At 43.1% G+C, this 16,264-nt stretch overlaps 1 long non-coding RNA gene across 1 annotated transcript; it reads left to right on the forward strand.

The window, feature by feature from the left end:
• The first annotated feature begins 15,684 nt into the window (after positions 1 to 15,684).
• LOC134911504 (uncharacterized) lies at positions 15,685 to 16,039 on the forward strand. The gene is made up of 2 exons (XR_010176627.1): positions 15,685 to 15,754; positions 15,938 to 16,039. It is a non-coding gene; the product is annotated as an uncharacterized LOC134911504 (long non-coding RNA).
• The last annotated feature ends 225 nt before the right edge of the window (positions 16,040 to 16,264 follow it).

The raw sequence follows: 16,264 nt of genomic DNA on the forward strand, positions 1-16,264 counted from the left end.
TATATAATATTATATATCTGTCTGACTGCTCAGCTCACACAGCTTATAATTGTGGGGGAGACTGGGGAGCACTACTGCAGTGCCAGTTATAGGTTATAGCAGGAGCCAGGAGTACATAATATATTATATAGTGAGTGACCACCAGACACACAGTGCAGTTTATTTAATATATCCGTTCTCTGCCTGAAAAAAGCGATACACACAGTGACTCAGTCAGTCACATACCATATCTGTGTGCACTGCTCAGGCTCAGGCCAGTGTGCTGCATCATCTATATATATTATATATCTGTCTGACTGCTCAGCTCACACAGCTTATAATTGTGGGGGAGACTGGGGAGCACTACTGCAGTGCCAGTTATAGGTTATAGCAGGAGCCAGGAGTACATAATATTATATTAAAATTAAACAGTGCACACTTTTGCTGCAGGAGTGCCACTGCCAGTGTGACTAGTGACCAGTGACCTGACCACCAGTATATAATATTAGTAGTATACTATCTCTTTATCAACCAGTCTATATTAGCAGCAGACACAGTACAGTGCGGTAGTTCACGGCTGTGGCTACCTCTGTGTCGGCACTCGGCAGCCCGTCCATAATTGTATATACCACCTAACCGTGGTTTTTTTTTCTTTCTTTATACATACATACTAGTTACGAGTATACTATCTCTTTATCAACCAGTCTATATATTAGCAGCAGACACAGTACAGTGCGGTAGTTCACGGCTGTGGCTACCTCTGTGTCGGCACTCGGCAGCCCGTCCATAATTGTATATACCACCTAACCGTGGTTTTTTTTTCTTTCTTTATACATACATACTAGTTACGAGTATACTATCTCTTTATCAACCAGTCTATATTAGCAGCAGACACAGTACAGTGCGGTAGTTCACGGCTGTGGCTACCTCTGTGTCGGCACTCGGCAGCCCGTCCATAATTGTATATACCACCTAACCGTGGTTTTTTTTCTCTTTCTTTATACATACATACTAGTTACGAGTATACTATCTCTTTATCAACCAGTCTATATATTAGCAGCAGACACAGTACAGTGCGGTAGTTCACGGCTGTGGCTACCTCTGTGTCGGCACTCGGCAGCCCGTCCATAATTGTATATACCACCTAACCGTGGTTTTTTTTTCTTTCTTTATACATACATACTAGTTACGAGTATACTATCTCTTTATCAACCAGTCTATATATTAGCAGCAGACACAGTACAGTGCGGTAGTTCACGGCTGTGGCTACCTCTGTGTCGGCACTCGGCAGCCCGTCCATAATTGTATATACCACCTAACCGTGGTTTTTTTTTCTTTCTTTATACATACATACTAGTTACGAGTATACTATCTCTTTATCAACCAGTCTATATATTAGCAGCAGACACAGTACAGTGCGGTAGTTCACGGCTGTGGCTACCTCTGTGTCGGCACTCGGCAGCCCGTCCATAATTGTATATACCACCTAACCGTGTTTTTTTTTTCTTTCTTTATACATACATACTAGTTACGAGTATACTATCTCTTTATCAACCAGTCTATATTAGCAGCAGACACAGTACAGTGCGGTAGTTCACGGCTGTGGCTACCTCTGTGTCGGCACTCGGCAGCCCGTCCATAATTGTATATACCACCTAACTGTGGTTTTTTTTTCTTTCTTTATACATACATACTAGTTACGAGTATACTATCTCTTTATCAACCAGTCTATATATTAGCAGCAGACACAGTACAGTGCGGTAGTTCACGGCTGTGGCTACCTCTGTGTCGGCACTCGGCAGCCCGTCCATAATTGTATATACCACCTAACCGTGTTTTTTTTTTCTTTCTTTATACATACATACTAGTTACGAGTATACTATCTCTTTATCAACCAGTCTATATATTAGCAGCAGACACAGTACAGTGCGGTAGTTCACGGCTGTGGCTACCTCTGTGTCGGCACTCGGCAGCCCGTCCATAATTGTATATACCACCTAACCGTGGTTTTTTTTTCTTTCTTTATACATACATACTAGTTACGAGTATACTATCTCTTTATCAACCAGTCTATATATTAGCAGCAGACACAGTACAGTGCGGTAGTTCACGGCTGTGGCTACCTCTGTGTCGGCACTCGGCAGCCCGTCCATAATTGTATACTAGTATCCAATCCATCCATCTCCATTGTTTACCTGAGGTGCCTTTTAGTTGTGCCTATTAAAATATGGAGAACAAAAATGTTGAGGTTCCAAAATTAGGGAAAGATCAAGATCCACTTCCACCTCGTGCTGAAGCTGCTGCCACTAGTCATGGCCGAGACGATGAAATGCCAGCAACGTCGTCTGCCAAGGCCGATGCCCAATGGCATAGTACAGAGCATGTCAAAACCAAAACACCAAATATCAGTAAAAAAAGGACTCCAAAACCTAAAATAAAATTGTCGGAGGAGAAGCGTAAACTTGCCAATATGCCATTTACCACACGGAGTGGCAAGGAACGGCTGAGGCCCTGGCCTATGTTCATGGCTAGTGGTTCAGCTTCACATGAGGATGGAAGCACTCAGCCTCTCGCTAGAAAACTGAAAAGACTCAAGCTGGCAAAAGCACCGCAAAGAACTGTGCGTTCTTTGAAATCCCAAATCCACAAGGAGAGTCCAATTGTGTCGGTTGCGATGCCTGACCTTCCCAACACTGGACGTGAAGAGCATGCGCCTTCCACCATTTGCACGCCCCCTGCAAGTGCTGGAAGGAGCACCCGCAGTCCAGTTCCTGATAGTCAGATTGAAGATGTCAGTGTTGAAGTACACCAGGATGAGGAGGATATGGGTGTTGCTGGCGCTGGGGAGGAAATTGACCAGGAGGATTCTGATGGTGAGGTGGTTTGTTTAAGTCAGGCACCCGGGGAGACATCTGTTGTCCGTGGGAGGAATATGGCCGTTGACATGCCAGGTGAAAATACCAAAAAAATCAGCTCTTCGGTGTGGAGGTATTTCACCAGAAATGCGGACAACAGGTGTCAAGCCGTGTGTTCCCTTTGTCAAGCTGTAATAAGTAGGGGTAAGGACGTTAACCACCTCGGAACATCCTCCCTTATACGTCACCTGCAGCGCATTCATAATAAGTCAGTGACAAGTTCAAAAACTTTGGGTGACAGCGGAAGCAGTCCACTGACCAGTAAATCCCTTCCTCTTGTAACCAAGCTAACGCAAACCACCCCACCAACTCCCTCAGTGTCAATTTCCTCCTTCCCCAGGAATGCCAATAGTCCTGCAGGCCATGTCACTGGCAAGTCTGACGAGTCCTCTCCTGCCTGGGATTCCTCCGATGCATCCTTGCGTGTAACGCCTACTGCTGCTGGCGCTGCTGTTGTTGCCGCTGGGAGTCGATGGTCATCCCAGAGGGGAAGTCGTAAGCCCACTTGTACTACTTCCAGTAAGCAATTGACTGTTCAACAGTCCTTTGCGAGGAAGATGAAATATCACAGCAGTCATCCTACTGCAAAGCGGATAACTGAGTCCTTGACAACTATGTTGGTGTTAGACGTGCGTCCGGTATCCGCCGTTAGTTCACAGGGAACTAGACAATTTATTGAGGCAGTGTGCCCCCGTTACCAAATACCATCTAGGTTCCACTTCTCTAGGCAGGCGATACCGAGAATGTACACGGACGTCAGAAAAAGACTCACCAGTCTCCTAAAAAATGCAGTTGTACCCAATGTCCACTTAACCACGGACATGTGGACAAGTGGAGCAGGGCAGGGTCAGGACTATATGACTGTGACAGCCCACTGGGTAGATGTATGGACTCCCGCCGCAAGAACAGCAGCGGCGGCACCAGTAGCAGCATCTCGCAAACGCCAACTCTTTCCTAGGCAGGCTACGCTTTGTATCACCGCTTTCCAGAATACGCACACAGCTGAAAACCTCTTACGGCAACTGAGGAAGATCATCGCGGAATGGCTTACCCCAATTGGACTCTCCTGTGGATTTGTGGCATCGGACAACGCCAGCAATATTGTGTGTGCATTAAATATGGGCAAATTCCAGCACGTCCCATGTTTTGCACATACCTTGAATTTGGTGGTGCAGAATTTTTTTAAAAAACGACAGGGGCGTGCAAGAGATGCTGTCGGTGGCCAGAAAAATTGCGGGACACTTTCGGCGTACAGGCACCACGTACAGAAGACTGGAGCACCACCAAAAACTACTGAACCTGCCCTGCCATCATCTGAAGCAAGAAGTGGTAACGAGGTGGAATTCAACCCTCTATATGCTTCAGAGGTTGGAGGAGCAGCAAAAGGCCATTCAAGCCTATACAATTGAGCACGATATAGGAGATGGAATGCACCTGTCTCAAGTGCAGTGGAGAATGATTTCAACGTTGTGCAAGGTTCTGATGCCCTTTGAACTTGCCACACGTGAAGTCAGTTCAGACACTGCCAGCCTGAGTCAGGTCATTCCCCTCATCAGGCTTTTGCAGAAGAAGCTGGAGGCATTGAAGAAGGAGCTAAAAGGGAGCGATTCCGCTAGGCATGTGGGACTTGTGGATGCAGCCCTTAATTCGCTTAACAAGGATTCACGGGTGGTCAATCTGTTGAAATCAGAGCACTACATTTTGGCCACCGTGCTCGATCCTAGATTTAAAGCCTACCTTGGATCTCTCTTTCCGGCAGACACAGGTCTGCTGGGGTTGAAAGACCTGCTGGTGACAAAATTGTCAAGTCAAGCGGAACGCGACCTGTCAACATCTCCTCCTTCACATTCTCCCGCAACTGGGGGTGCGAGGAAAAGGCTCAGAATTCCGAGCCCACCCGCTGGCGGTGATGCAGGGCAGTCTGGAGCGACTGCTGATGCTGACATCTGGTCCGGACTGAAGGACCTGACAACGATTACGGACATGTCGTCTACTGTCACTGCATATGATTCTCTCAACATTGATAGAATGGTGGAGGATTATATGAGTGACCGCATCCAAGTAGGCACGTCACACAGTCCGTACTTATACTGGCTGGAAAAAGAGGCAATTTGGAGGCCCTTGCACAAACTGGCTTTATTCTACCTAAGTTGCCCTCCCACAAGTGTGTACTCCGAAAGAGTGTTTAGTGCCGCCGCTCACCTTGTCAGCAATCGGCGTACGAGGTTACATCCAGAAAATGTGGAGAAGATGATGTTCATTAAAATGAATTATAATCAATTCCTCCGCGGAGACATTGACCAGCAGCAATTGCCTCCACAAAGTACACAGGGAGCTGAGATGGTGGATTCCAGTGGGGACGAATTGATAATCTGTGAGGAGGGGGATGTACACGGTGATATATCGGAGGGTGAAGATGAGGTGGACATCTTGCCTCTGTAGAGCCAGTTTGTGCAAGGAGAGATTAATTGCTTATTTTTTGGGGGGGGTCCAAACCAACCCGTCATATCAGTCACAGTCGTGTGGCAGACCCTGTCACTGAAATGATGGGTTGGTTAAAGTGTGCATGTCCTGTTTTGTTTATACAACATAAGGGTGGGTGGGAGGGCCCAAGGACAATTCCATCTTGCACCTCTTTTTTTCTTTCCTTTTTCTTTGCATCATGTGCTGATTGGGGAGGGTTTTTTTGGAAGGGACATCCTGCGTGACACTGCAGTGCCACTCCTAGATGGGCCCGGTGTTTGTGTCGGCCACTAGGGTCGCTAATCTTACTCACACAGTCAGCTACCTCATTGCGCCTCTTTTTTTCTTTGCGTCATGTGCTGTTTGGGGAGGGTTTTTTGGAAGGGACATCCTGCGTGACACTGCAGTGCCACTCCTAGATGGGCCCGGTGTTTGTGTCGGCCACTAGGGTCGCTAATCTTACTCACACAGCTACCTCATTGCGCCTCTTTTTTTCTTTGCGTCATGTGCTGTTTGGGGAGGGTTTTTTGGAAGGGACATCCTGCGTGACACTGCAGTGCCACTCCTAGATGGGCCCGGTGTTTGTGTCGGCCACTAGGGTCGCTAATCTTACTCACACAGCTACCTCATTGCGCCTCTTTTTTTCTTTGCGTCATGTGCTGTTTGGGGAGGGTTTTTTGGAAGGGACATCCTGCGTGACACTGCAGTGCCACTCCTAGATGGGCCCGGTGTTTGTGTCGGCCACTAGGGTCGCTAATCTTACTCACACAGCTACCTCATTGCCCCTCTTTTTTTCTTTGCGTCATGTGCTGTTTGGGGAGGGTTTTTTGGAAGGGCCATCCTGCGTGACACTGCAGTGCCACTCCTAGATGGGCCCGGTGTTTGTGTCGGCCACTAGGGTCGCTAATCTTACTCACACAGCTACCTCATTGCGCCTCTTTTTTTCTTTGCGTCATGTGCTGTTTGGGGAGGGTTTTTTGGAAGGGACATCCTGCGTGACACTGCAGTGCCACTCCTAGATGGGCCCGGTGTTTGTGTCGGCCACTAGGGTCGCTTATCTTACTCACACAGCGACCTCGGTGCAAATTTTAGGACTAAAAATAATATTGTGAGGTGTGAGGTATTCAGAATAGACTGAAAATGAGTGTAAATTATGGTTTTTGAGGTTAATAATACTTTGGGATCAAAATGACCCCCAAATTCTATGATTTAAGCTGTTTTTTAGTGTTTTTTAAAAAAAACACCCGAATCCAAAACACACCCGAATCCGACAAAAAAAATTCGGTGAGGTTTTGCCAAAACGCGTTCGAACCCAAAACACGGCCGCGGAACCGAACCCAAAACCAAAACACAAAACCCGAAAAATTTCAGGCGCTCATCTCTAGTGAATACCATCGGGCCCTGGTGATTTATTAATCTTTAAATGTTTTAATCGGTCACAGACTACTTCCTCGCTTAAATAAGTACCTATCAGTGGGATATTCTCATTATTGAGATTGTGTGTCAGTCCCTGAAATGGGTCCTCTCTAGTGAATACTGTTGAAAAAAACTCATTTAGTGTGTCCGCTATGTCATTATCATTTTTGCTTAAGACTCCCAACTTGTCTTTTAAAGGGCCTATACTCTCCTTCTTTAATCTCTTGCTATTAATGTATTTAAAGAATTTTTTGGGATTCGCTTTGCTTTACTTTGCTACTGGTATTTCAGTTTCTACTTTAGCCGCTCTTATTTCCTTTTTGCAAATTTTGTTACATTCCTTATAGTGCTGAAATGACTCTGCTTCCCCGTCAGATTTGTATTTTTTAAATGCTCGCCTTTTCTTGCACATAAGTTCCTTAATCTTTTTGTTAAGCCACATCGGTTTATGATTTTTATTCCTTTTTTTGCTACTCATAGGAATAAATTTGAGTGTATTTTTAGCTAGCAGGAATTTTAGTACCTCCCAAGCTCTGTGTATTGTCCCCTTATATATTTGTAGATGTTGATCATATCCCCTCTTAGTCTCCGCTTTTCCAATGTAAACATGCCTAGTCTTTCAAGCCTTTCCTTGTATTCCATCGTCTCCATGCCCTTAATTAGTTTGGTCGCCCTCCTCTGTACCTTTTCAAGCTCCAGGATATCCTTTTTGTAGTACGGTGCCCAGAATTGTACACAGTATTCAAGGTGTGGCCTCACTAGTGATTTATATAACGGGAGTATAATACTCTCGTCCCTAGCATCAATACCCCGTTTTATGCATGCTAATATCTTATTAGCCTTCTTTGCTGCAGTCCTACTTTAGGTACTACTGCTTAGCTTGCTATCTATGAGGACACCCAAGTCCTTTTCCAGTACAGAATCCCCTAATTTTACCCCATTTAGTAGGTAGGTGTAATTTTTGTTCTTGTTACCACAGTGCATTACCTTACACTTGTCTGTGTTGAAGCGCATTCTCCATTTGGCTGCCCATGCTTCTAATTTAACTAAGTCGTTCTGAAGAGACTCGGCATCCTCCTCTGTATTTATAGCCTTACACAATTTGATATCATCTGCAAAAATTTACACCATGCTCTCTAGACCTTCTTTTAGGTCATTAATGAAAATATTGAACAATAGCGGTCCTAATACTGAGCCTTGCGGCACACCACTTAGCACTTCAGTCCAAGTTAAAAAAGATCCATTAACCACAACGCGCTGCTCCCTATTATCTAACCAGTTTTTGACCCAAGTGCATATTGTGCTTCCTAGCCCTGATTCTTGTAGCTTGTAGATAAGTCTCATGTGTGGTACAGTATCGAACGCTTTGGCAAAGTCTTAAAAGATTACATCCACGTCTTTACCCTGATCTAGGTTTGCGCTTACTGTTTCATAAAAGCCAAGTAAGTTGGTTTGACAGGATCTGTCCTTCATAAACCCATGTTGATTCCTTTTAATGACCTTATTGACTTCAAGGAACTTCTGAATACTATCTCTTAGAATACCTTCCAATACTTTCCCCACTATAGATGTAAGACTAACTGGTCTATAATTACCTGGTTCAGCTTTACTTCCCTTTTTGAATATAGGCACTACTTCCGCTATACGCCAGTCTTTGGGAACCATACCTGATATAACTGAATCCTTAAAGATCAAAGATAGCGGTTTTGCCAGTTCAGAGTGAAGCTCCATTAGAACCCTTGGGTGAATACCATCGGGCCCTGGTGATTTATTAATCTTTAAATGTTTTAATCGGTCACAGACTACTTCCTCGCTTAAATAAGTACCTATCAGTGGGATATTCTCATTATTGAGATTGTGTGTCAGTCCCTGAAATGGGTCCTCTCTAGTGAATACTGTTGAAAAAAACTCATTTAGTGTGTCCGCTATGTCATTATCATTTTTGCTTAAGACTCCCAACTTGTCTTTTAAAGGGCCTATACTCTCCTTCTTTAATCTCTTGCTATTAATGTATTTAAAGAATTTTTTGGGATTCGCTTTGCTTTACTTTGCTACTGGTATTTCAGTTTCTACTTTAGCCGCTCTTATTTCCTTTTTGCAAATTTTGTTACATTCCTTATAGTGCTGAAATGACTCTGCTTCCCCGTCAGATTTGTATTTTTTAAATGCTCGCCTTTTCTTGCACATAAGTTCCTTAATCTTTTTGTTAAGCCACATCGGTTTATGATTTTTATTCCTTTTTTTGCTACTCATAGGAATAAATTTGAGTGTATTTTTAGCTAGCAGGAATTTTAGTACCTCCCAAGCTCTGTGTATTGTCCCCTTATATATTTGTAGATGTTGATCATATCCCCTCTTAGTCTCCGCTTTTCCAATGTAAACATGCCTAGTCTTTCAAGCCTTTCCTTGTATTCCATCGTCTCCATGCCCTTAATTAGTTTGGTCGCCCTCCTCTGTACCTTTTCAAGCTCCAGGATATCCTTTTTGTAGTACGGTGCCCAGAATTGTACACAGTATTCAAGGTGTGGCCTCACTAGTGATTTATATAACGGGAGTATAATACTCTCGTCCCTAGCATCAATACCCCGTTTTATGCATGCTAATATCTTATTAGCCTTCTTTGCTGCAGTCCTACTTTGGGTACTACTGCTTAGCTTGCTATCTATGAGGACACCCAAGTCCTTTTCCAGTACAGAATCCCCTAATTTTACCCCATTTAGTAGGTAGGTGTAATTTTTGTTCTTGTTACCACAGTGCATTACCTTACACTTGTCTGTGTTGAAGCGCATTCTCCATTTGGCTGCCCATGCTTCTAATTTAACTAAGTCGTTCTGAAGAGACTCGGCATCCTCCTCTGTATTTATAGCCTCACACAATTTGGTATCATCTGCAAAAATTGACACCATGCTCTCTAGACCTTCTGTTAGGTCGTTAATGAAAATATTGAACAATAGCGGTCCTAATACTGAGCCTTGCGGCACACCACTTAGCACTTCAGTCCAAGTTAAAAAAGATCCATTAACCACAACGCGCTGCTCCCTATTATCTAACCAGTTTTTGACCCAAGTGCATATTGTGCTTCCTAGCCCTGATTCTTGTAGCTTGTAGATAAGTCTCATGTGTGGTACAGTATCGAACGCTTTGGCAAAGTCTAAAAAGATTACATCCACGTCTTTACCCTGATCTAGGTTTGCGCTTACTGTTTCATAAAAGCCAAGTAAGTTGGTTTGACAGGATCTGTCCTTCATAAACCCATGTTGATTCCTTTTAATGACCTTATTGACTTCAAGGAACTTCTGAATACTATCTCTTAGAATACCTTCCAATACTTTCCCCACTATAGATGTAAGACTAACTGGTCTATAATTACCTGGTTCAGCTTTACTTCCCTTTTTGAATATAGGCACTACTTCCGCTATACGCCAGTCTTTGGGAACCATACCTGATATAACTGAATCCTTAAAGATCAAAGATAGCGGTTTTGCCAGTTCAGAGTGAAGCTCCATTAGAACCCTTGGGTGAATACCATCGGGCCCTGGTGATTTATTAATCTTTAAATGTTTTAATCGGTCACAGACTACTTCCTCGCTTAAATAAGTACCTATCAGTGGGATATTCTCATTATTGAGATTGTGTGTCAGTCCCTGAAATGGGTCCTCTCTAGTGAATACTGTTGAAAAAAACTCATTTAGTGTGTCCGCTATGTCATTATCATTTTTGCTTAAGACTCCCAACTTGTCTTTTAAAGGGCCTATACTCTCCTTCTTTAATCTCTTGCTATTAATGTATTTAAAGAATTTTTTGGGATTCGCTTTGCTTTACTTTGCTACTGGTATTTCAGTTTCTACTTTAGCCGCTCTTATTTCCTTTTTGCAAATTTTGTTACATTCCTTATAGTGCTGAAATGACTCTGCTTCCCCGTCAGATTTGTATTTTTTAAATGCTCGCCTTTTCTTGCACATAAGTTCCTTAATCTTTTTGTTAAGCCACATCGGTTTATGATTTTTATTCCTTTTTTTGCTACTCATAGGAATAAATTTGAGTGTATTTTTAGCTAGCAGGAATTTTAGTACCTCCCAAGCTCTGTGTATTGTCCCCTTATATATTTGTAGATGTTGATCATATCCCCTCTTAGTCTCCGCTTTTCCAATGTAAACATGCCTAGTCTTTCAAGCCTTTCCTTGTATTCCATCGTCTCCATGCCCTTAATTAGTTTGGTCGCCCTCCTCTGTACCTTTTCAAGCTCCAGGATATCCTTTTTGTAGTACGGTGCCCAGAATTGTACACAGTATTCAAGGTGTGGCCTCACTAGTGATTTATATAACGGGAGTATAATACTCTCGTCCCTAGCATCAATACCCCGTTTTATGCATGCTAATATCTTATTAGCCTTCTTTGCTGCAGTCCTACTTTAGGTACTACTGCTTAGCTTGCTATCTATGAGGACACCCAAGTCCTTTTCCAGTACAGAATCCCCTAATTTTACCCCATTTAGTAGGTAGGTGTAATTTTTGTTCTTGTTACCACAGTGCATTACCTTACACTTGTCTGTGTTGAAGCGCATTCTCCATTTGGCTGCCCATGCTTCTAATTTAACTAAGTCGTTCTGAAGAGACTCGGCATCCTCCTCTGTATTTATAGCCTTACACAATTTGATATCATCTGCAAAAATTTACACCATGCTCTCTAGACCTTCTTTTAGGTCATTAATGAAAATATTGAACAATAGCGGTCCTAATACTGAGCCTTGCGGCACACCACTTAGCACTTCAGTCCAAGTTAAAAAAGATCCATTAACCACAACGCGCTGCTCCCTATTATCTAACCAGTTTTTGACCCAAGTGCATATTGTGCTTCCTAGCCCTGATTCTTGTAGCTTGTAGATAAGACTCATGTGTGGTACAGTATCGAACGCTTTGGCAAAGTCTTAAAAGATTACATCCACGTCTTTACCCTGATCTAGGTTTGCGCTTACTGTTTCATAAAAGCCAAGTAAGTTGGTTTGACAGGATCTGTCCTTCATAAACCCATGTTGATTCCTTTTAATGACCTTATTGACTTCAAGGAACTTCTGAATACTATCTCTTAGAATACCTTCCAATACTTTCCCCACTATAGATGTAAGACTAACTGGTCTATAATTACCTGGTTCAGCTTTACTTCCCTTTTTGAATATAGGCACTACTTCCGCTATACGCCAGTCTTTGGGAACCATACCTGATATAACTGAATCCTTAAAGATCAAAGATAGCGGTTTTGCCAGTTCAGAGTGAAGCTCCATTAGAACCCTTGGGTGAATACCATCGGGCCCTGGTGATTTATTAATCTTTAAATGTTTTAATCGGTCACAGACTACTTCCTCGCTTAAATAAGTACCTATCAGTGGGATATTCTCATTATTGAGATTGTGTGTCAGTCCCTGAAATGGGTCCTCTCTAGTGAATACTGTTGAAAAAAACTCATTTAGTGTGTCCGCTATGTCATTATCATTTTTGCTTAAGACTCCCAACTTGTCTTTTAAAGGGCCTATACTCTCCTTCTTTAATCTCTTGCTATTAATGTATTTAAATAATTTTTTGGGATTCGCTTTGCTTTCCTTTGTTACTAGTTTTTCAGTTTCTACTTTAGCCGCTCTTATTTCCTTTTTGCAAATTTTGTTACATTCCTTATAGTGCTGAAATGACTCTGCTTCCCCATCAGATTTGTATTTTTTAAATGCCCTTTTTTTCTTGCCCATAAGTTCCTTAATCTTTTTGTTAAGCCACATCGGTTTATGATTTTTATTCCTTTTTTTGCTACTCATAGGAATAAATTTGAGTGTATTTTTAGCTAGCAGGAATTTTAGTACCTCCCATTTCTCCGTAGTATTTTTTCCTAAAAACAAACCTTCCCATACAATATCCCTGAAAAATACCCTAATCTTTTCAAAATTTGCTTTGCTAAAGTTTAGAGTCCTAGTTGAGCCAGTATAGGGCTGTTTATGGAAACTGATATTGAATGTGACCATATTGTGGTCGCTGTTTCCTATGGGTTCCCCTACTATAATACCTGATACCAAATCCCCATTGTTTGTTAATACCAGGTCTAAGATTGCATTGTACCTAGTTGGTTCCTCAATTAGTTGGACTAAGTAGTTATCATTAAGTGGGTTTAAAAACATATTTCCCCTAGCAGTATCACATGAATCGTTTTTCCAGTTTATCTCTGGATAGTTAAAATCTCCCATCACTACTATGTCTCCTACTCCTGCTGCTCTTTCAATTTGCTTTAGTAACAATTCCTCATCAGATGCGTTGATACCAGGCGGCCTATAGCATACACCCAATACTAACTTTTTTATTCCTTTTTCCCCGCATGCAATTTCTACCCATAATGTCTCGACAGTGTCTACAGTCCCCTCCTGAATATCTTCCCGTATATCAGGTTTTAAAAACGGCTTTACATAAAGACACACCCCTCCACCCTTTTTATTTAGTCTGTCTCTCCTAAACAGTGTATAGCCCTCCAGATTGACTGTCCAATCATGAGATTCATCCCACCAAGTTTCAGTAATGCCTATAATATCATACTGTTTGCTTGCTGCAAGTATTTCTAGTTCACCCTTTTTACCAGTAATGCTTCTGGCGTTTACATACATACAACTAAGATAAGTATTTTCCCTTGCGTTAGGGACATCTTTCACCTTATGTAGCAATGATGACCTGTAATCGTCATTGGTTAGTGCTTTGGTAAAATCCCTTTTAGTACCCATGTTAGTAACCTTACCGCCTGCTCTTACCCTCCCCCCAACTTCTCCCCCATTTCGTTTACTACCGCCATCCCCACTATTCTCACTGCATGACCCGTAGTTTCTAGCTAAACCCTCCCCCCAGGCTCCTAGTTAAAAATCTCCTCCAACCTTCTAACCATCCTTCCCCCCAGCACCGCTGCCCCCTCCTCATTCAGGTGCAATCCGTCACGACAAAAGAGATGGCGCCTGACTGAGAAGTCCGCCCAGTGTTCCAGGAACACAAACCCCTCTTTCCTGCACCAATCCCTAAGCCACACATTTACCTCCATAATCTGCCTCTGCCTCCCTGGACTAGTGCGTGGCACGGGTAATAATTCCGAGAATATTACCTTAGATGTCCTTGCCTTCAGTTTCTTTCCTAAGTCCCTATAGTCTTTCTTAAGGACATCCCACCTTCCGCTAACTTTGTCATTTGTGCCAACGTGCACCAAGACTGCCGGGTCTTTCCCAGCCCCTCCCAACAATCTATCTACCCGGTCCGCGATGTGCCGTACCCGAGCACCCGGGAGACAACAGACTGTACGGCGATCACGGTCCCGGTAGCAGATTGCCCTATCTGCCTTCCTTATGATAGAATCCCCTACCACCACCATCTGACTAGGTACCTCTCTATCTTTTATCCCAACCGCGCCAGAGGGACCGCTCCTCTGGATGCTAGAGGGAGCAGTCTCCTCCGCCACCGTCATTTCTTCACTATCATCCTCCGATTCCTCGTCCAATCGGGCAAATTTGTTCGGGTTTGATAGTTCAGAGATGTCGAGCCTCCCCCTCTTTTTCTTCCTTCTAACTGTGACCCAACTGGCTACCTGATCATCATCCTCTTCTACCAGTGACCCCTCCCGCAACTCCTCCACCGTTCTGTCTAAACTACGCTCGAGATTGTGAATCTCCCTCAGTCGCGTAACGGTTTGCTCTAGATCAGTTACCTGGCCTTCCAGGGCAACAGTTCGCACACACCTCATGCAGATGTAATCACACTGGGCCGGTAGCTCCAGGTGTGCATACATCTTGCACGACATGCACTGAGTGAGGTCCCCAATCACAGCCCCTCCCATATTGTTTGTAAGGTCTAACTCCCTGTTACTCTCAAAGAAAAAGCAGCAAAAATAAAAAGTAGAAGACAAACAATCTCACTTATACTTATACACTTATACATGTCCATTTGCTCCATCTATTAATTGAATCAAAAAGAATGAAGATGTATACGCTGAAATAACACCGAGAAGGGCACTATAACCTAGGAGCTAGTACTAAATAAACTAAAATACATGAATACATATATTGTACACACAACACACACAAATACCCATGTGTGTAGCATCAAATTATACAGTATATCACTGGATGATTGCTCGCACTTGCTGTACCATAACAGTAACAGCAGGTTGCATACCCTGGATTGTAGACAGGATACACTATATACAGTATCACAGGTACAGACAAGACACTGTCTAACAGGATGTTTTTGGCCACTATACACCTATCTTACTCTTTGCGGTGTTACTGCTGAATGTGTTACGGCCGAATAACAGGGACTGAAAGTAACAGCTGTCATGGTAACACAACACGGCTCCTGTCACCAGCGCCATAACAGCCGGATAGAATGCACCAATAGCAGCGCAACTCTCTGCTGCATTCAGAAACCATGTTACACGCAACACAGAAACATGATTTACACAATCAGACATGGCCTATTTTGGATCACTGTCACATGGTGGTCTCTATTTCTCACACACCTCCATGCATGGTAACAGTTAAGGTGGTGGGGTTGGATTATTACTATGCCAATATTTCACATATACAGTTTTACAACAGGTTCCATCACTCACATTTACTTAATTTGAAGCACATTCTATCAGCATTTACACTCCTTTCTTTCTGCGTGTTGCAGCTATCACCCACCTGTGCAACCCAAACATTGTCTAGAAGATTTTTCTGCCTGGCTCCCTCACTTCCTATGTCATGCCTTCAGCATTTGCTTTGTGTAGATCTGATTACTTTTACTACAGAAAGTTGTATTATTGCCCCATCTGGTGGTCAGTCCCATCAATTAATTTGACCCTCATAGCCTCTTGTAGCCAGTCTTGCAATGCATTCTGGGATGAAGAAGCTGGGATCAGCCTTTCTACTTCCCTCATGGTCCCAGACAGTCATGCTTTACATGGGTCCAACTCTCATATAGCATTCGATGGTGAGTTTGTATATTAAATGTCTCATCTCAACCTGTTTAGCCAGTGAGTAATGTTAGCTGCACTGTAGTTTATACTTGCACATGTAATCACATGTTTGCACAGCCCATGTTATATGTACTTGTGTATATCCATTTTGCTTTTCACATGCATATCATAATTGCATATTCTTGTTTCATTAACAGTTTTACCTCATTATCACACATCATCATATCGTATTGTACATCAAATCAACGCATCATATCTGTGATCCCTTTACTGAATAATAAAACACCGTTCTACAAACACCTCTTCTGAACAGATTATTGAAAAGTAAAGGTGGTTATACTGTAGGCTTCAAATTTGCCAGAAAGGGCTTAGTGAGAGGCTGAACAGTAAAACATCGAATGCTACAAGCAGATGGACTCTCTTACACTGACTCCGTCAGTAAATCATTGCCTGTCAGCAGTGGGGACATATACTGACTTACAGAGCCGTTACACTGCCAGCCACAGCTATCTGCATATGACAGC

The sequence above is a fragment of the Pseudophryne corroboree genome, chromosome 4, assembly GCF_028390025.1.
Source record: "Pseudophryne corroboree isolate aPseCor3 chromosome 4, aPseCor3.hap2, whole genome shotgun sequence".
Taxonomy (NCBI): Eukaryota; Metazoa; Chordata; class Amphibia; order Anura; family Myobatrachidae; genus Pseudophryne; species Pseudophryne corroboree.